Raw genomic sequence first — 22,453 nt, 5'->3', positions numbered from 1 at the left:
TAAAAACCTTTTGTTCAGTTTAACAAAGAAGTCTAACCAATGTTTTGAAGAATATGTTTGTAAACTGGATGCTAACACACAAGGTTTGCAGTAACAATAGAGCGATGCTTCCTTGGAACAATGAGTTTCCAGTTCTTGGGCCAGTGTGAATGGTAGACAAGATTACAGAAATTAAATGTAGAAAAGGAAAATAGAAACAGTATCACAGAGGAGGAAACTGGAAGCACTTTTGGGTTGCTAAAGTGTTTACAACTTTTGGAATTATTATGCTTTAATTTCCAATTTTGAGATGAGGAATATGGTTACATTTTCTTGGATTTGCAAGGTTGCAAATGATCAGCAACAATACTCAAATGGACAGTGGCAGTCAGATGATGAATGACTGATATTAATGGGCACAAAGTGTGCTAAGAAAGCATTCCCCACACCATTACACCACCACTACCAGCCTGGGCTGTGGCCTCAAGGCAGGTTGGGTACATGGGTTCAAGATGTTGGTGTCAAATGTTGACCCTACCACCAGTCTTCACCTTAACAGTTTGGTAAGAGTGCCCCCACTGCAGGCTCAGTCTTCTCTTCTTGGCTGGCCAGAGTGGTCTTCTTTTGTTTTAGCCGATCTGCTCCAAGGTTCAATGTGTTAATACTTCTGCTCACCACAGTTGTACAGAGTGGTTATCTGAGTTACCATAGCCTTTCTGTCAGCTCAGACTAGTCTGGCTATTCTCCTATGACCCCTCTCATTAACAAGGCATTCCCTCCGCAGAACTGACATTTATAGGAAATTGTAATATTGTTCACACCATTCTGTGTAAACTCTAGAGACTGATGTGTCTGAAAATCCCAGCAGATCAGCAGTTACATTACATCTGGAACAAACAATCATGCCATACTTGAAATTAACAAGATCATGTTTATCCCTATTCTGGTGTTTGATGTAAAAATTAACATGCATTGTGTTGGAACTTGTGCCAGAACAAAATTCATCTTAACATGATGAAGACAGAAAAGGTGATGATTAGTTAATAATTTTAAGAATGGTTACATGAGAGCAGAGAAATTGATAATTATCAGAGATGTATTGTAGATGACGGACAGGAGACTTGCATTTCAGCCAGCAATGAGAAAAGGGTTCACATTTCAAAAACACATAAACGTTTGCTTTCTTACCTGAACCCATTATACAAATGTACCCAGGGAATACCAGGTATTTGAGCTGGTATTTAATAAAAGGCATTGTGACCAGTAGGGGGCATTGCAGCACACCAAACCCCAGACACAACCTCGCCAACACAAGTACCTTTTGTTATGGGCTTTGTGTTCAATGCGACAAAGTCTTCCTCTTTCTCTTCTTCTCCTCCACTCCTCCCAGGCGAGCGTTGTTCATCCTCCACTCCTGACTCCAACTTGCCTGGATAAAGTCGAACGGCTTCTTTTATTTATGACCCAGAAGCACTTCCATTGCTAGAGCATATCCCACTAGATGCACTTCTGGATTAAATGGAAGTCCCTGAAAGTAAGGATTGTGAATCCTGGAGGCCCCCACTGAACTGAACAGAGCTGAACCTTGGAAGACAGTGTCCCAGCATTCCCGGCGGGTGTCCATGTGGAAATCGTAATCCAGGGATGCTGCCATTTAACATACTGTGAGAGAAAGTACTCTTATGTCGTTGTCTCCTCTGGTCCTTCCACTGTATTGGCCTCCTGGCTGGGTAACAGTTCCTGTACCCTGGCATCCTGGCCAGGAAAGGAATCATCCTCCATCCCATTTGGGACACCAGTCCACCCACTGTGGTACTCAACGCAGGCTGACATAGAATGAAGCCATTGTCTATTCTTACACTATTTATAGAAGTGGAGCCCTCCAAAGAAATTGATCAAATATACCAGTAATAATTTATTCACATAATAAAATACAAACAGAGTATTACTGTAAACCTGCAACAGACTGGCACCCTGACCAGGCATTATTCCTGCCTTGTGCCCTATGCCTTTTGGGATGGGCTCCAGCTCCCATGACCCTGTTCAGGCTTAGATAATGGAATTGTTGTAAGCCGGTAGTCTGAGCAATATGTCATGGAGAATTTTACATTTACTTTCAAAAAATCTTTTTGTCTTTTGTTAATATGCCACCTTTTTTATTCATTTATTTCAGGGTATAATTTTTCATTTCTTTTTTTTGGCAGGAAAAAAATGAAGCAACATGAAGAGATCAGTCCTATTTTAATCAAACCTTTGAACTACACAATGGATCAACGAGGTTCAAGGCCAGAAAAGAAACAGTCGGGGAAACAAATTATGGGTGCTGTTGGGTGGTGTTATGAGCAAAGATGTCTGTCCATCTGATCTTCTGTATGACGAGTCTTCAAAAATATTTTTCCTTCACTCTAAGTACAGTGTTGATATTTCTTTAATAGGCAATAGGTCACCAATCACACACTTATTGCAAATTGCAAAGTCACTTTAGATGTGAACATTTTTAAAAGTGTTTTGGGCTAATCAAGGACTCCTTCTTTTGAAGAGATTTTTATAATTTGGTTAGCTCAGTTACAGTCTAATCTAATTTTAAGTGCATCTCAGTAAATATTAACAATGATTATATTAAAAATCAAAATGTTATTAAAGGGAGCTTAAAAGTAAAGAACACTTTCGAAACAACTTGTAGAGTATAGAGAGAGCAAAGGAAAACTGTCTACTGATTCAATTTCTTGAAATATCAATCTTCTTAAATCATTTAATAAATCTGTTTGCATTCATGAAGTCTAGAAGAGTATTGTTGTGATGTTACCTTTCCTGTTTGGGAAATAATTATAACAAATTGGTGAACTTCCAAGTACTTTCTTCTTTTACTTTTAATTGTTTCAAATGCTTCTTAGGTATTGTAAGAAAATGCGCTCTATTGAGCCCGACCCGACACAGATTCACACAAGATGCACGGGTAAAATAAAACAAATATTTATTTTTCTTCAGCTGTAGGGAACATCTTCCCCGTAATCCCTCCAGCCACAACACAGTCCCAAGCACAGTGCCCTAAGCACACAAGGTAACCAAGCACATTCTCTTCCTCCACCACTCCTCCCTGGCAACCTCATCCTCTTCCTCTTGATTCTGGCCACTGAGTGGTTGTCGCTGGATCCCTTTATTGGGTACCCAGAAGTGCTCCAGGTGCTTGATTACCGACATCCAGATGCACTTCTGGGTGTGGCGAGACCAATGCCCGAAAGGACCAGCAGTTCCTGCTGTAGCACCCCCTGGCGGTGCCTGCAGAACCCAACAGGGCTGCACAAAACTCCAACCCCCATGAAGCCCTGGGGGAGTCAGAGACACCACTGCAACCCAGGGAGACGGCCATCTATTGTCCAGGGGGAGATACTGGGTTTCCCACCCTTGCCCCCCAGTGTATTTGGTGATGGGGCAGGCATGGACCCCGGCCATCCGTCACAGTATCTACAGACTTTTTTACTTTTACTGCTGTTTTTGTTCATTTCTCCTTTAAACTACTGCCTTTTGTTTGACCTTTGCATTTTGATTTGCATTTATCCCTTGTCATGAACCATATACCTGCAATGCCTAACATAAATTAATTGATTTTAAACATACTTTATCTTAATTTATTTCAGAGTAACAGATGAGGCTTAACTTTATAGGGAGTGCAAATCACAAAGGCCCACACACAGCCCTTTAAAATGAGGGTCATCTCTTTCTTTTTTATTAATCACAAGTTTCCGGTTCTCAATTGAACTTTTCTTAGTTAAGGCTAAACAGAGTATGCCAACAGAGATGTTGAAAAAGTTGAATACCATTTATCTTCTTAAAGGTAGCCACAGTAATTAAAAAAGCAGATCAGTATCAGGAGTGTGCCTATCACAAGATGTTATGCTAAACAGAATGTGACGAGTGACATCCCTGTCTCCAAACACCACTATGGAGGACTACCTTGTGGCACTAAATTTGAAAAACCCACCAAGAAAGCTTTACTTGTGCTGCTTCAAGTTCACGGAAAAGACACCAGCAGTGTAATACCTTTGTTTCAATGAAATATAATAGAGCCCTGGTGCAGAAAGATGGACATGTAGAAATCTGCTTTTCCGGTGATCTGCTGGCCACACTTTTTTGACAAACATCTGGCCTCATGGTGGCTAGTACTGCAACTGGACAGCCTCAGAGTCTTGTGTTTGAGTCGTGCAGTGTATATGTACACTGCGTGTTGTTCCTGAGTTAGTATGGCGGCTCTTATTTAACCTGTTTGATTCTTTAGTATGGGCGGCATGGTGGTGCAGTGGTAGCGCTGCTGCCTCGCAGTTAGGGGACCCGGGTTCGCTTCCCGGTTCCTCCCTGCGTGGAGTCTGCATGCTCTCCCTGTGTCTGCGTGGGTTTCCTCTGGGCGCTCCGGTTTCCTCCCACAATCCAAAGACATGCAGGTTAGGTGGATTGGCGATTCTGAATTGGCCCTGGTGTGTGGGTGTGTTTGTGTGTGTCCTGCGGTGGGTTGGCACCTTGCCCAGGATTGGTTCCTGCCTTGTGCCCTGTGTTGGCTAGGATTGGCTCCAGCAGACCCCCGTGACCCTATTTGGATTCAGCGGGTTAGAAAATGGATAGATGGATGGATTCTTTAGTTAAGCCGTTTTTGTCTCAGATTTGGCAAATCGTAGCCAATATATGTCTACACATTTATACTTGTTGTGGCCATTTGATCAGTGTGTTGATATTGTCACTTTCAGTTAAGGGAGAGTGTTTGTCCAGTGTCGAATAGCTAACAATGTCACAGCAGAGGATGTGAGACTCTACTGATGGAAGAAGAGTTGTGCTTGCTATTACTGACCTGGAGGAGGAAAATGTGAAGCTGGAGACTCAGACCTATTGACCAAAAATGGTAAAGGAAAGACGAGTATAACATTCTCGTGAGTGGGGCATATACACGATGGTGCACCAATGCATTTTTGTGACCTGTTGCACCATTTTCAGCCTTTCGTTCATCATTCTGGCACCCACATCACCAGCCTCACAATTTTTTCATATACTGAAGCCGTGTTCACTGCGTAATTAGAAAAATTCTAGTGAAAAGACAACGTGTGGGGGTCAGGGCTGCCAGGTCTGGGAATTATTTACAGCCAAATGACAGCTGATAACTCGCCTGATAGCACTGTGGGCCTTACCAATGAATGCCGCTTTGATGGCTGGGGGGAGTTTTGTGGCTGTAGATTTCCAGATTGGGTTCCCCTTGAATTGTTGCTGCTATCGATGTTGTAGATATGGGGAGTCCCCCTTGGAGTACTGAACCTATCAAAGTTAGTCCCCCTTGGAGTTTTGCCATCTGGCAACCATGGCAGGGGTGTAACTCCAAATATGACATACTTTTTGACTTGCGGGCTTCATGCCCAGCACAGATGTGCAAATATATAACACATTGTCCAGGCCAAAGGTGGCGGCTCGTGGCCACCTGCTGCTGGAGTGCGACACGGTTGCGGAGCACTTAGTTATTGTTGCAAAATAAAAAGAAGGTGAAAGCTTACAATATTGTTTTGAAGATGGCAGTGTAGTTAAGCCCAAAGCCCACGAAACTGTAATGAAATTAACAGAGGCATTGTGTGGACGTGCTTAGATCATCCACAATTGGTTGGTAGAGACAGCATGCACTAAATTTCTTCATCAAAATATTAAAGGCACTTCCTGCCTGCAGGATTTGTCTTTTGGCCAATCCATGAATGTGAGGTGCAGTTTATCGCCGAGCAGTTTACAGTGTAATAAATAATTACAGCTTGTGCCTATAGTTGTATGTATTTTCTTTGTATTATGGATATCTCCTAGTTGTTCTTAAATGGTGGAGAAATTTACGTTATTTGGATTTTGGTGCACTTTTTTACTTTTTGTATATATACTTCTTTTTCTTGTTTGTAAATATTTTTGTGAATTCTTCATATTTCTAAGACTGCAATAGTGTGGAGTAACTTCCTCCCAGCATTTCCATCAAGCCTGCGGTGGGATGGCGCCTTCTCAGGATTTGTTCCTGCCTTGTGCCCTGTGCTGGCTGAGATTGGCTCCAGCAGACCCCCGTGACCTTGTGTTAGGATATAGCGGGTTGGATAATGGATGGATGGATTAAACATGGAGGTAAGGTGGTGTAGTGGTAGTGATGAGCTGGCTCCCTGTCTAGAGATTGTTCCTTCCTTCCACAAGATTATTACTGTGTGATCCATGATGAAATATTAATAATTTATTGCAGCAGTACTGTCTCTTTCAAATGTACTAACCCCCAATTTCAGTCCTTCCTTTTCTTTCTCCGAGTAACCAATCGCCACACAATCAGCTCTGTAGTAAATGTCAAGCCATATATAAGCTTAGAACTCCAATTCTTCAAACCTTTTAAGGAACATTAAAATATCTTCCTAGTACAAGTTTAATTATTCCATCCATCTGTCCATCCAGGGTCGCTCCAGTCCCAGTAAGCATACAACAAGAGGCAGGAACAATCCCTGGATGGGGCGCCAGCCCATCGCTACCACTGTGCCACTCTGCCTACACGTCTAATTATTAAAAGTATACATTATTTAAATGAAGCTAACAATTTACCTGTATAATGTAATAAACATACTTTACTGCATTTTATCTTAAAAATTGATATCAAGAGCTCTAAGAAGACAGTGCTTGGATATCTACTAAATGACTTAGAAGCCGGTCGTCATCATCTGTGAATATGCACTCTCTTGTATTGAATGGAATTGAATTTATTTATTGTTTGTGTATGGTACAATGAGATTCACCCTGTGACCCTGTGTTCGGATTCAGCGGGTTGGAAAATGGATGGATGGATGGACAAGAGATTCAATATGCAAATCCTCCATAAACGTATTTCCTATAAAATGATAAAACAACAATAATAATAATAATAATAATAATAATACAATAAAAAACAACGACAAATATACAATATGAAAACATAAGTGGCTCAGGTTGTGCAATATTACAACTGTAGTTCAAGTTTACAGTGAGGAAATTGTACTTAAAAGTGATAGTAAGAAACGATATCCAGTTAATTTCAGTGTATTTAATAAAGCCGCATCAGGGATGTGAATCTCAAAAATAAAGGAACAGTAGCACTGCTTTGAGGTTGAGTGCTGCCAGTTTTCAAAACCGAGCCGAAAAGTTTCGTATGCAATGGATTGAGCTAGTATGAAAATGTGTGTGGCTTTATGCCAAGTTTAGTTTTTACACATTGTGATGTTAGCATGGAAATGGGCATATGCAACATTTTTGTGTGTACACATCGTTAATATATAAGGCCCCTGGACAGATCCTCAGATACAATGGCGATAACATCCAATAGTGCAAAAGATAATTACACAGTTTGTAACAGATCATAACTTATCTTTCTCATGGAGGTTCTTAAAACCTGACCTAAGAGCATACTCCTTCTCCTCACGCATATATCATTGTTACTCAAGAATTGATTATTTCCTCATAAATACTTATTTTTTGCCCACTATGAAATCATGCTATTGTTATCTCTGACCATGCCCCTCTGATCATGGTGCTTAAATTACTGCATCCTACACAGTCATCTTGTAGCTGACTTCTTAATCTCATCATTAACTGATGAGAACTTTACGGAATTCATATTCAAGCAAACTGATTATTTTTTTGAGACAAATGCATCCTCAGAGGTGTCAGCGTGTATACTCTGAGAAACTCTGAAGGCATTTTTAAGAAGTCAGATTATTTCATATCTTTCTCACAAAAATAAACTGAAAACCACGAAGGCATCCGATTTAATTAGCAAAATTACCAGAATAGATCTAGAATACGCCAGGTCTCCAAATGAGGCACTCTACAGGAAAAGACAGGTTTTACAATCACAAGTTAGCATCTTGTCTAAAGAAACCGAACCGCTTATCTTTAAATTGTAACATCATTATTATGAACACAGAGAAAAGGCCAATAAGATCTTAGCCCAACAAATCTACAAGCAGGAAGTTCATAATGCAATAGCCGAAATTAACAACATAGATGGAGATAAACATATTAATCATAAATATATCACTCACATATTTAGAGATATTATAAGTCCTTATATTCTACTCAGTTTAAAGAAGATAAAACACAATTTACTTGATTCATTAGAGATACCACAGCTAGATCATTTTAATGCTGCGTAATTGGATAAACAACTGATGATTTAAGAATTACTAGATGCTATAACCTCACTTCAAAGTGGGAAAGCAGCCAGCCCTGATGGCTACCCAGCAGAATTTTATAAAATATTCTCAAATAAGTTAGCTTCACTAGTATTAGCAACATTTACATAAACTAAGCACAACCCAGCCACAGGGGATTCATGAACCAGTGTGCTTCTTTGTGCCGGTCCCAAGCCCGGATAAATGGGTAGGGTTACATCAGGAAGGGCATCCAGTGTAAAATTTTGCCAGATCAATATGCGGACAACAATACAAATTTCCATACCAGACAGGGTGCTAGTGGAAATTGGCTACTGTTGGTGGAAGAAGGAGAAGAAGATGAAGGGGAGACGTTTCCAGAGGAGGGAAGAGAGGAGGAAGGTAAAGAGAGTGGAACTGAGTGAAGGAACTTTGAATGTTAGCAGTATGACTGGTAAGGGGAGAGAGTTAGCCGATATGATGGAGAGAAGGAAGGCTGATATGTTTTTCGTATAAGCGACTAAATGGAAGGGGAGTAAGGCCAGGTGGATCGGAGGTAGATTCCAATTTTTCTATCATGATGTGGATGGGAGAAGAAATGGGTTAGGGATTAATCTAAAGGAGCAGTATGTCAAGAGTGTTTTGGAGGTGAAAAGAGTGTCAGACATAGTAATGATTATAAATCTGGAAACTGTGGTGATGCATTTTGGGGGTCTGTGACAGTGTGTGAGTTTTTTTTCTGTGCAGATGAAAAGCTCTAACTGACAGGCAGATATAATTCAAACACAACCAGTAATCTAGAAATGATCAACATACATGAGAACCTGAGCTAATTTACCTGCTGAGACATAACATAGCATTAGAAGCATTAGAAGTAACAGACGCTCTTTTTCATTTTGGAGTAATGATGTTACATCACTTCACTTTTCTCCATTTCTGTTTCATATTTTTGTATTTGAACAAAGTAAAAAAGTTTTTACAGATTTACAACAGATGACTGTGATAGATAGATAGATAGATAGATAGATAGATAGATAGATAGATAGATAGATAGATAGATAGATAGATAGATAGATAGATAGATAGATAGATAGATACTTTATAAATCCCAAGGGGAAATTCCCATAATCCAACAGCAGCATACTGATGCAAAAAACAATATTAAATTAAAGAGTAATAAAAATGCAGGTAAAAACAGACAATAACTTTGTATAATGTTAACATTTACCCCACCAGCTGGAACTGAAGAGTCGCATAGTGTGGGGGAGGAACGATCTCCTCAGTCTGTCAGTGGAGCAGGACTGTGACAGCAGTCTGTCGCTGAAGCAGTTCCTCTGCCTGGAGATGACACTGTTCGGTGGATGCAGTAGATTGACCGGAATCTGCTCAGCGCTCGTCGCTCTGCCACAGATGTCAAACTGTCCAGCTTCATTCCTACAATAGAGCCTGCCTTCCTCACAAGTTTGTCCAGGTGTGAGGTGTCCTTCTTCTTTATGCTGCCTCCCCAGCACACCACCGCGTAGAAGAGGACACTCACCACAACCGTCTGATAGAACATCTGCAGCATCTTATTGCAGATGTTGAAGGACGCCAGCCTTCTAAGGAAGTGTAGTCGACTCTGTCCACTCTTGCACAGAGCATCAGTATTGGCAGTCCAGTCCAATTTATCATCCAGCTGCACTTCCCGGTATTTATAGGTCTGTACCCTCTGCACACAGTCTCCTCTGATGATCACAGGGTCCATGAGGGGCCTGGGCCTCCTAAAATCCACCACCAGTTCCTTGGTTTTGCTGGTGTTCAGGTGTATGTGGTGATGCATGTTGTGGGTCTGTGACAGTGTGTGAGTTTTTAAGTGAAAATCGTGCAGCTCAGGCCTTGTGGTTGTGTGTGTTCATGCGACCCTGGCGTGTTAAATGGAGAGATTGGAATAATCCTGCTTGTAGCTAAACGCACAGTTGGCTCCAGTTTCCTCATTGACTTTTCAAAGGTCGTAATCAAGACACTGCACCCACAGGAGTATAAAAAGGAGCAGAGTCAGAGTTAGGGGGAGAGCAAAAGAAACCAAAGGCCAAGAAAGGCAGAATCTGGAGTGTGAGTCAGTGCAGTGGTGAGAAGGCAGAGTTGCTGATAGCCCCAAGAGGAATGGTGCTCCAAGGGTGTGTTATTCCTCCATAACAGTCTAGAGCAGGGGGTCCTGCTGGATTGATGGGTAAGTGGCAGGATGACGGAGATCCACTGAAGTATGGTGGTGGGGTTGAGACCCAGGGAGAGGAGCCACAGCTGTTGGGTGGGTGAACTGAGGAGACAGAGGAAGAAAGATGCTTTGTGCTGGCAGGAAATGCAAGAAATTGAAACCCGATTTCATTCTTGAATTTTAATGGTTGAAAGAGCTTATTTATTGCTGGTTTAAATCTCCATTGCTCCACTGATGCATGGATTATTTATTATTTAATCTAATAAATTTATTCATTTATTGATTGTGACAGCAATGTAGTTTGTATCAGAACACTTGATTGGAAAAAAGCACCATGCACACTGATTGCACCAACCTTATGTTGTTATGTGTCATCATTGTCCAATCCATCTTGGTTTCATGACTATTTATGACTCAGAAGTGATGCCTGCTGTGGGTAACCCGGGCATCAAAGTGACAGAAGTTCACTTTAACTTTAAGACAGCAGTGTCCAGTTCATGGTCTGATCAGATTCTACTATGATAGGATGAATACAGCAGATCAATGCTAGTGGGGTAAAAAAGATGCAGATACTCAGGACAAAGTTTTAGAAAAAGTCACTGACCAGAAGTTCATTCTTCCTCTTTGACCTTTAAGACAAATGTCCTTACTGCTTTTTATAAAAAAAATCCATCACATCCACTTCCATGTTAATAGCTCTCTTGGCAAAGATCTTTCCCTCCCAGAATGTACCCTTCTTCAGTTTTATCCATTTGCTTTTGATGTCACTATAATATTTTTCAAACAAACATTTCAGAGACGTCTACACCTGATGCAGTTTCCTTATCCTTCTTCTACCTAGAATTGGTAGAAAATAATTTTTATGTAATTTGCAACAGTAAATGAAATCAATCACAAAGTTCTCCTACAACACTTTCACTGACTTTGAAAAATGATGTGATACAATAAGTAGACTAAACACTGAGTTGGGTCTGCTTATTCAGTTTAAATCTTTGTATATTTATTGTGCTCATTTTGATTTAAAAGCCCAGGGTGCTGCATAATACACATAAAATATCAATTATAATACAATTCCATCCATTCATTCATTTTCTGAATGTACATTGTAGGAAAACAGTGGGCTAGACTATATCCCAACAGTAAAGTTTACAAGAAAACAACCTTAGATATAAAGCCAGGCCATCATAAACACACTCACTCTGACTTGGCAATATGACGTGATAATGAAGATAATAGTATGCAGTGAAAAAGGTGACCGGAGTCCATGGAGTAAGTCCTTGAAAAAAACATTTACTGTAGATATGACAGCAAGTCTAGGACTGAATCATGTTCTGCTGGCACTTTGAAGCAAAAATCCTATCTGCAAAATCAATTTCTTACATTTTATACAAAAATAATCTCTGCTTTTATGGCACATATGCACCACCTTACATTTACTGAAATTTCATCTAGTACACTTGAACACTTTTGTTGAATGGCCAGGCATTCAAGTCGCTTCAAGTCACCTTCCAAAGCCTGAGTTCAGCTATGCTGTATCCAGCCATCTCTTGTGCTTGTTAAATAAAAGTATTCAATTTGTGCTCATTTTGTTGTGAGGGTTGCACAATCAAAGGTAGATTGTTAATTCATCCATCCTTATTATATATCCATATTTATTATACGGTTATTGGGGCCCAAGGCCTATGCTCGCTGCACACTGTGCAAAGTTAGAACTGGCTTTGGACAGGACACCAGTCACTCCTGGACAAAAGAGGAGATGTTTGTTTTAAGTGCAGTTGCAGCATGTAGATAGGCCATCAAGTTTAACATTTTGCAATCTACCGCATATGCACTTGTTCATGATTGATGAAAGTATTGATAATGTTGGTCTATTTTGGTATCTTTACATGATAGTTTTTGATTCATTGCACAAATACGTATGGGCAGCACAAAGGCGCAGTGGTCGCGCTGCTGCCTGGCAGTAAGGAGAGCTGGGTTTGCGTCCCGGGTCTTCCCTCTGTGCAGTTTGCATGTTCTCCCCGTGTCTGTGTTGGTTTCCTCCGGGTGCTCCGGTTTCCTCCCACAGTCCAAAGTCAGGCAGGTTAGGTGCATTGGCGATCCTAAATTGTCCCTAGTGTGTGCTTGGTGTGTAGGTGTGTGTGTCCTGCCATGGGCTGGTGCCCTGCCTGGGATTTGTTCCTGCCTTGTGCCCTGTGTTTGCTGGGATTGGCTCCCGTGACCCTATGTTAGTATATAGCGTGTTGGAGAATGACTGACTGACAAACAGGTATTTTCCTAGTCTGCATTCTGCCATTGAAAGTGAGTAAAAGCTGCCATCTTGTGCTGCTAGACATGCAGTGCTATCCATTGTGTTCATGTTAGGCTTGTTTTTTTCTTATTTTGAGGAATCTCTATAAATCTATAAATAATCTATATAATTTAATTAATAATCTATAAATCTCTCTAAATCAGGGGTCCTGATCACCTGCTGCTGAAAGAACACAAAAGCAGCACTGCCATGATTTTTCTCACCGATCATTTTCCACTTCTGTATTTGTATATATGGCAATGTGTATGTGATCCAATATTAATGTTTATAATTTTAACACTCCTTTATTTTGTTTGGCACCAGTATCACATGTCAGACAGGTTTCCACTTTAAAGTTGTTTAAACTGCAGAAGAGTCAAAAAAATGCAGTTAACAATCATGCAAAGTTAAAGGATACTCCCTGAATGGCATGGTATGATGTGAATATCGGTGACATCTTTCACTTTGCTGGAGTTGACACTCACTGATGTCCACAGCTCGGGATTCTAAGGCAATACCCATGTTATGTAGAATAGGCCCCAAAAGTAAATGTAAAACAAAACCCAGTAATTTATGCACATCACACTCTAATGCAAAACATAACTCTTTGTAATTGTTGGGCACTGAAGATCAAGGATTTTGGATCTCTGTGATTATATAAACTCCTTGTATGTGAATGATGTGTTTTCAAATACACCGTCTATTGCACTCACCCACACTCGCGTTTTGATGACTGCTGTCTTGGCCAGAAGCTGATATCATCAGGCAGTATGCAGCTTTCCTCAGATGTTTTAACCTTCAACCACCACACCAAATTACTGCCCATCAGCTTCTGGCGTCCAGCATGCCTCGTCTCTCCTTAACCTTAACCAACAAGAAGCCCTTTTCTGTTGCATCCCCCAGCCTTTGGACTGATATTCTTCTTTTTGCCCCCTTAGGTCATAATGCTTACAGAAGATTCTACACCGACTGGACAGGGAATCCTCTGCACCCCACTTTCACCATAAACAGCAATGTCTGCCAGCCTTTATCTTTACAGTTATTCACAAATTCTTGGTACTTGCTGTGATTTCTCTCTGCTGGCGTATGGTAGTCTTCCTTCAAAGTTAATGTCAATATCCACTAAGAAATGCTAGGGGCTGTAAGACCCATAATGTCTGAGACTTTGTCATGGTATTTCCTGCATCTCTCCAGTTTTAATGCCATTTTGCAACATGGAATTATTTGTGCCGTAATTCCCAACCCACTACACAGTGTGCATTATAGAGCCTCCTTCCTACACTACTTGTGCAACTTCACTGAGGCTGGGAGGCTATCATAGGCTGCCTGCAACAGGAATGATATACAAAAAGGTCCTAACCTTAATAGGTCAGCCTATGAGATCATCCTCGGTGGATGGTCCCACATTGTCCAGGCTCCTTGCAGGTGGTTCTTGCTCACCTTCTCGCTTCCTCCTCTTATCTTGGATCATTGCACTCCTTTATCTTGTATTTGATATACCCCTCTGATGAAAGTGAGTTGATCTCAGTCCCTGTCTTTGAGTGTATATGTTAACAACGATGCCTGTGAGTTTAAAGTGAACAGTCATCCTGAGCTACAGCAGCACCAGCGCCCCAATGCGTCCTGATCTTGTCATACTACTGGCTTCTCAAACTCTTTCACTCCTAGGCGGTGACTAAACTACATTCTGTTACTTTGATCTCCACACTAATGGACAACAAGGGAAGCTACAGCTGATCTGACCTTTATGTAGACACCAACAGATACGATGGGGGGACCCAAAAATAATGAGAATTAAAAAATAAAATCATATATTTCCCTAAAGATTTCCAAAATTTAATTACCCTTAAAATACTCTCCCTGAGACACAATACACTTGTCCCACCACATTTTCCATTGTTCAAAACTGTTCCGAAAATCTTATGCTCCCGTCGATTGCTTCTTGACCTCCTCTTCATCCTGTAAACACTTTCCTTTATGGTCCCTCTTCATTCTTGGAAATAAGAAAAAATGGCAGTTTGCAAGGTCTGCAAAGAAGGTGGGGGAGCAGGTGGGGTTGAGCGGGTATGGAAACTGTTGTTATTCTGTTTTTCGTGAGAAACTGCCGCATGTTCAATACTGTGTGGGTGGGAGCGTTATCGAGATGCAGACGCCACTCACCTGATTGCTGCAGTTTGGGTCATTTTCTCCACACTGCATCATGCAATTTTTGAAGCACTTTAGGGTAAAATCCCTTGCCTGACTCAAAGCTTCTTCTTTGAAAGCCTCTAGAAGCATTGTGACAGCTTCTGTTGCTGTTTACCCCAAAAGGAAACAGAACTTGATGCAAACACTTTATTCTTTCAAGTCTGCCATCACAAAATCGACAAAGAGGCTCAAGAAAAAAAACAATTACACTGACCTTACAGACCTTTCCCCAAGGATGCCAATTGGCAAAATGATGCAGAGGGAAGTCAAATTCACGCTCCTAGCTGGTGAACGTCAGAACTAACGCCCCTTCAGCCTCCAGAAACAAAATTCTCATTATTTTGGGCCCCCCTTTGTATGAAGCTTGGAGGGATTTCAAGGCAGCTATAAAAGGTGTTTGTTGATCTTCTCTAGTCGATCTAGCCACATAATTCTACTTACTCACATATTTATAGGTAGAAATCTGTATTGATAAAGTCATAGACTGACAAATCTGGCCTTCCAGGGAAGTTCAGTTTTCTTTAAAAAAATCCTTTGCTTGCTTCTCATTTTGTTATCCAAGAGGGTCTTGTAGGTTATTTCCCTAGCCAGTTGATAGGGTTGCCCTTAATACTTGGATATCTTCGCCCTGTGGCTGCAGCTTGAACTTGGTGATAATTACACCCTTTCTGATCACTAGACTTCTTGACTTTGTAGACTTGAATCTCATCCAGGTCCATATAACCAATGATGATAGGGTTACCTGTACATGAGTGGTGGTAGTTACAGTGATGTCATCCATGAAGCCTCTGATGGCCAACAGGTAGCTCCAAAAGACCACTGTCCACGAGATTATTTGAAGCTGCTATAGTATGGATATTGCAGTGCATTCTCACAGATGCCTGCAGTTTAGTGATAATTTGCTTCGTCGCCATGTACTTGAGTTGATAGACAGAAAATCTGGGGCGCTTTGTGGGGCTGGCAACTGTAACAAGCCATACAAGTTGGTGTTAACAGGACATTAAATACGTGTGGTTTCATGTGATATTACAGCTACCTCCCAGTTCATTACATTATACAAACAGATGTATTACTCATATGATGTGTTTACTCATACAGTACCGCCATCTCGTGTTGGTCTACAAACACACTAACAACTCACTGCAGTTCATCAGCATGGCTCTGAATTTAAATTTACAACTTTGAGAATTTTCTGCAATAAGGTTACACCCTCTGAATCATAAATGTTTGGTACATTAAGGTTTGCAACTGTAATTTCTGCTCTACCTGCTTTTCATTACCTCTGTATGTTTTTGCATCAACAGTATTATTTGTAAAATAAGATTCAATACACCAATGTTCAAAATGGCACACATTAGCACCATCAAATATAGTTTATTAAAATAAACCTTGTCTGCATGGCTGTGACAAAAATAATTCCATGCATTCTGTGTGGAACTAAGTTCATCCATTATCCAACCCGCTATATACTAACTACAGGGTCACGGGGGTCTGCTGGAGCTAATCCCAGCCAACACAGGGCACAAGGCAGGAAACAAATCCCGGGCAGGGCACCAGCCCACCACTGGACACACACACACACACACACAACAATGTAGGATCGGCAATGCACCTAACCTGCATATCTTTGGACTGTGGGAGGAAACCAGAGTACCCAGAGGAAGCCCATGCAGACACGGGGAGAACATGCAAACTCCACACAGGGAGGACCCGGGAAGCGAACCTGGCTCTTCTAAGTGTGAAGTAGCAGCGCTACCCACTGCACCACCGTGCCATCTGTGGAACAAAGTCAATTTTCTAATAGCTTCTGTTTTTTCTGTGAAAAGTACCTCGAAAACCTTTTTTTATCATTTACTGTCGGCTTTCACAGTACATGTTGTCACCGATATGAGCCAGAGGGTCACCTTTCAGGTTCAGTTGAAGGAAGTGGTACCACTCCGGGACGAGAGGGGGTGCAATCTATCACTAATAGCATTGTCTCCTTTCTCCCTCACAGACTCGAGAAACCTCCTCTTAAGGGTACTGAAGTGAAGGAAGCCGTGTCCCTTCTAGTCCACATGATATAAAAGGAGATCGCTCCCGGTAGGTGGTGTTTCATTACGATATTGCTGAACTAACCCATGAAACTCATGTACTGATGTTCCAGAGAAGACAAGAATGACTGTTATGAAGACGTGTTGGCATATAATTTCCTTTTAATTTTATTTTTGCCTAGGTGGCACCCCAAGCATCTGACTTTGTCCCGCGTCCTCATTTTCCCAGCTACAATGTACACAGTAATTTCATCAGCATATCTGCAGTGTACGTCTGTGTGATTACTGTGAAAATACTGTGTAACTTATGTAAGGCGTTAGGTGACGACTCATTTCTTATTCCTATTCTGTACTTGATTGTCTACTTACCTGTACTGTACAAGTATTTGATGTACACACTAACTATACATTAATAATGACAAAATACGCATAATATTGGAAATAACCGAGTAAATACAGAGTAAGTGCACATGAGACACTTACTGTCAAGGGTTAAGTTTTTAAACAAGTAACGATGGAAAGCAAACAGTTGCTTTATATCTTCAGAACTTTAGAAGTTTTTTGCTATAATTTTAAGATATGTTTTGGCTTAAAGTACTTGGAATCATTTGTGGGTTACAAATATCTTTTGCTGGTAAGTTTTAAATTCACTACTTTTTTTTTGTCATTTGAAATTACTTGCAAGTTTTTATCTTTCATTATTTATTACAGTGTCAAGATGTTAACAGGGATCTTATTTTTATTAAACATCCTCAATGCAAGAAAAGGTTTAGGAACAATTTGAAATTTTTCAACTTCCTGCATTGTTTGCTGCTATAATGTGATTTGGTATTCATCTACAGTAAGTAATAATAATAGTTAAAGAAAACCTATTCAGGCAAAGTGATGTAACTTTATTGAACATACTGTTTACAGTACTCCTTTCTTTTCACTCAATATACTTGTTTAGAACTGTGTTTTCTGCTCCTAGTGCTATAAAAACAAAACAAAAAATGTTTGCATTTACAAAAAGATTTGAGACTGTCTTTAATTTCTATAAAGCCTAATACTGAAAAACTATTGAGTAAAGTGCAATCACAAGGCTCCCATTGAATATTTTGTGATTCTCATCATTGAATTGTATGATTATACAGTATTTAACCAAAATGCATATAATTAATATGTATGTAACCAATAAATTATATGCATCATTTATTTTTTCATTGCTATTGCCTAACAGTTTCTTTGTCATCTGGCAACTAATTGAAAAGCTTTGTTATTGAAAATAGGCCGTGAATGCTAGAGGGCGTCTTTGACACCCAAACCCCAAACAGGATCACACAAAACAATCTTGGGTTAAAATTAAAGGGGGGTTTATTACACAAATGTGTACCTCTTTCTCTCTTCTTCTCTCTTCTCTCTACCACACTGCTCTCCTCCAGTCACGTTTTATTGAGGACCCGGAAGTACTTTCAGTGCCAGGGCTTTTGCTTGTTTGAAGCACTTTGCCTTTGCCTTATTTTTTTCTCTAGGGTGCAATGAGAGTTTGGATCTTCCTATGGGATAAAGAGAGTCTCAGCACTGTCTGCACCCCTTTTGTTTTCTGTGTGCTGATTGCTGGTTTGGCAGGGGCTAATTAACCTTGGCAGTCTCCCGCTGCACGAGCATCTTCCTCAGGGCAATCTCCTGGCCGCACTTCCAGGTGTGGTGGCAGCCCTTCAGAGAAGGACTCAGCCTCTCTCCATGCACCCCCTAGTGCTCCAAACCTGTGGCACTGTAGCAAGTCTTGGGGGGGTTGATCTTTCAATTGCATAGGTGTCCCAATACAATACATTTTCACATCAGCTTTTTCCAGTGCTGGGTTACGTGAGTGAGGACAATGCCATTCTTGATAGCCCTGAGTGCAGAGCTAGTCATACAGATCACACAAAACAATCATGGGTTAAAATTAAAGGGGGATTTATTACACAAATTTGTACCTCTTTCTCTCTTCTTCTCTCTTCTCTCTACCACACTGCTCTCCTCCAGTCACGTTTTATTGAGTACCCGGAAGTACTTTCAGTGCCCGGGCTTTTGCTTGTTTGAAGCACTTCTGGGTCATATGGAAGTTCCCAATAGCAGGGAGTGTAACACCCCACAGCACCCTCATGACACACCCACGGACTTCAGCAGGTTGCTTTACCGGACTACAATTCCCAGTATGCCCTACTGGTTTCCGACCAGGCACCAATATGCAGGGCTGCTTCTATCTAGTGTTCTTGGGGAATAAACAGCCCCCAGCGACAGTCCTTTCCTGTCCCCCTTTATCCCAGTCAAGGAAGATACTCCAAATATATCCGGCCTGGACACCAGTCCATCTGCCTGGGCTTCCCATCCGGGTAACGAATCTTCCTCTCCTTCTTCTGAGATGTCCATCCATCCTCCTGGGGAGTCTTGTTTGTGTTATTTATTTATGGTTTGTTTGTTGTTGCTGCCTTTTTCTTGCATTTCACATCTGGAATAAACTAAGTACATGCATACTGTGGCCTTCAGAGAGTGCTCCTGCTGTCCAGACCCAACACAGACAGATGCAGGACATAAGTTCTACACACCTGCTTTTAGTTTTTCTTTCCCATTTCCCACTAGTAAACACAGTTCCAAAGCACAAACATAGTACTTTCTTTTCTGTTCTTTCCTCTGTTTCTGTCCAATCCCCCTCCACTCCTCCTGGTAAGCTTAGTCTCCCTTCCTTCCGACTCTGGCACCCAGAGTAGTGGTAGCTGGCTCCTTTAATAGGGTTCCCAGAAGTGTTCCAGGTGTTCCACAATCTCCTTCCAGCCACACTTCTGGGTGTGGTGGCAGCCCTGTAGAGGACGGCTCAGCCACTCTCCATGTGCCCCCTGGCGGGGGGCCCAAACTTGTGTCCAATTCAACATCTTTGGAGAGACCTGAGAATAGCTGTTCATCGATATACTCCATCTAATCTGACAGAGCTTTGGAGGATTCCCAGAGGAGAATGAGCCACAACAGGGCTGAGCTTCCATGCTCCAAACCCATGGCACTGTAGCAAGTCAGGGTGCTGCACTCTGTCATTCTGGGGGTGGTGTTGCCCCGTGCAAGCTCTTTCTCTTGGCCCTTATGTTTTGGAGACATCCCGGCTTGATAAGATTCCTGGCCATCCGTTACACTGCCCCTCCCTCAGCTGAGCTCTGTGGGGTGAAGTGTTCAGTCCTGTGAGGTGTTGTCTTCCCCCAGGAGAGTCCATGGTTGACCAGTCCCTACCTTTGCCCTGAAAAACAGAAACAACAGAGTGGCAAGGAGACATTGTGCCAGTATTGTCTCCTGTGTTCCCTATATGGACAACGTCTCCAGCCGTGACCCGGTCAGCGGCATTCGTAGCACAACTGCCACTCCCCTGGTGCAGGACAGGATGGAGTGTCCTGCTCTGCTCTACACCCAGCCAAGCTCAGCTTATCCCTCTGCCTGACTCACATGCTACAGTGTCAGGAGACCTGCTCTTTTTCTTACGTGTCCCTTTTTTTTTTTCTCTAAGGTGCAATGAGAGTTTGGATCTTCCTATGGGATAAAGAGAGTCTCAGCACTGTCTGCACCCCTTTTGTTTTCTGTGCGCTGATCGCTGGTTTGGCATGGGCTAATTAACCTTGGCAGTCTCCCCTGCACGAGCATCTTCCTCAGGGCAATCTCCTGGCCACACTTCCAGGTGTGGTGGCAGCCCTTCAGAGAAGGACTCAGCCACTCTCCATGCACCCCCTAGTGCTCCAAACCTGTGGCACTGTAGCAAGTCTTGGGGGGGTTGATCTTTCAATTGCATAGGTATCCCAATACAATACATTTTCACATCAGCTTTTTCCAGTGCTGGGTTACGTGAGTGAGGACAATGCCTTTCTTGATAGCCCTGAGTGCAGAGCTAGTCATACAGACACATACATCTAAACCAGTATTTGTCAGGCACTTTAGAGTCTCAGGAGGCTGTCGCCAGCATGTGAGCATATGAGTCTTGTTTATGGTCTAATCTGATCCCCACCTTTACCATCCACTGTGTGGAGCAATACAGCCTCGTGAGACTTTTTATCCTGTTTCTAACCACATTTCTATTCAACCACTCTGACTGTGTGGCCACTGTTTAATTTTATTTCCCTTTTTTAATTGTGCTTATTTGTCTTTTTCCCATGGGGTAGCGTTAGTAGGGGAACTGGGGGTGAAGCCAGCATGATTAGAAACAGGATTGAAAATATTGTATAGCACTGTCTATCCCTTCGCGTGATCTGTGTGATACAGCAATATTCAATCTTTCTTGTGTGAAAGTTCGAGAAACACGAGTACAGCATTTCAATTACTTATGTGTATATTAAAATGTTAAGAAACATTTTTTGATGTACTCTAAGTTGACATTGAAAGAGTGCTATTCAGAAAATTAACATAAGGAGAATGTGAGCAGACAGCCTCTGTGTATGCTAATTGAACACATGACACTTGACTTTAAAACAGTATGCGCCGATGATTCAAAGCCATACTAAGTAGTACTTACAAATAAAGTGTAGCCTTGAGTCCTTCATTAAACATGTTCTCAGTAAAGTCAAATCTAACTCAAGTTTTCGGTGTAACGATGCTATCCAATGGTAATGAGTATTTCACTGAATTTGGCTTGATGTAGGTGGGATATTTGATAAAAGTAGAGGAACTCAGCTAGGGTAACCCCTTGTGGTATACTTGTGCAAACTGTATATTTTAATAATGAAAGAGAGCAGACAACATAAAATCTTATGATTTTATTTTGAAAGAAGACACATTTGGCTATGTAGAAATACAATTATTGCTTCTGAATGACATGTGTGTTTACTGCATCGTACACAAACAACTTTGAAATATGGTGGTGTCCTCCCAATGAGACACCTCATGCATAAGTGGTTAATTCATAAAGCTCCTTCTCCAGGGGAACATAGTTAATAGCATCTTACTCTGTATCATTCATTGTAATACGTCTATAGAAGGACATCTGAATCTGTCACATGGAGGGTTAAATTGGATGCTATAGCTCAGTATGAGGTATATACTTACACTAGCAAAATACCCGCGCTTCGCAGCGGAGAAGTAGTGTGTTAAAGAAGTTATGAAAAAGAAAAGGAAACATTATAAAAATAACATAACCTGATTGTCAATGTAATTGTTTTGTCTCTGTTATGAGTGTTGCTGTCATCATTGATTTGATTATCATTATTTCTTTCAATAAGGTTCGTATTTGGAGGACGTGTCGTTATGAAGTTACATTCCGTGTTTGTCAACCGTTGTAAAGATAACAGATTTCATTCATCGAAGTGTTCACCACGCAAATCGCTACTCGTGAATGTAAGGCGTTTAACAGGCATTCCCGGTATTAACTTGTGCTAAACGTACCATGGTGTGACGTAAGGGGAGCAAACTGAGAAAAGGCAAGGAGGCGCGTATTTTGAACGAAAAAGGAGAAGACATCGAAGGAGCGGAAAAGTGAGAAGGAAAACTGTTTAAATAAAGAGCTAGGAAGGTGAATGGAAAGAAGCAGCCAGCGGCAAAGCAAGGAAGGCTTCGTAATAAGAAAAGTTCGGTGCACGTAGAAGGTGTAACAATAAGATTGTTAAGCCTTATGATA

General features: G+C 41.4%; 1 protein-coding gene and 1 long non-coding RNA gene across 3 annotated transcripts in view; both read left to right on the top strand.

Moving 5' to 3' along the window:
• LOC120539125 overlaps positions 1-2,753 on the top strand; it is a 29,979-nt gene extending 27,226 nt beyond the window's left edge. The window contains exon 2 of the long non-coding RNA XR_005635558.1: positions 2,184-2,753. This is a non-coding gene — a long non-coding RNA (uncharacterized LOC120539125). The remainder of the gene's footprint in view (positions 1-2,183) is intronic.
• LOC120539124 (zinc-alpha-2-glycoprotein-like) overlaps positions 1-22,453 on the top strand; it is a 117,257-nt gene that overhangs the window by 33,795 nt on the left and 61,009 nt on the right. The window lies entirely within an intron of this gene.

The sequence above is a fragment of the Polypterus senegalus genome, chromosome 11 (assembly GCF_016835505.1).
Source record: "Polypterus senegalus isolate Bchr_013 chromosome 11, ASM1683550v1, whole genome shotgun sequence".
NCBI classification, from domain to species: Eukaryota; Metazoa; Chordata; class Cladistia; order Polypteriformes; family Polypteridae; genus Polypterus; species Polypterus senegalus.
Note: the sequence above shows the minus strand (reverse complement) of the source record. Positions and strands in the feature narration are given on the sequence as shown.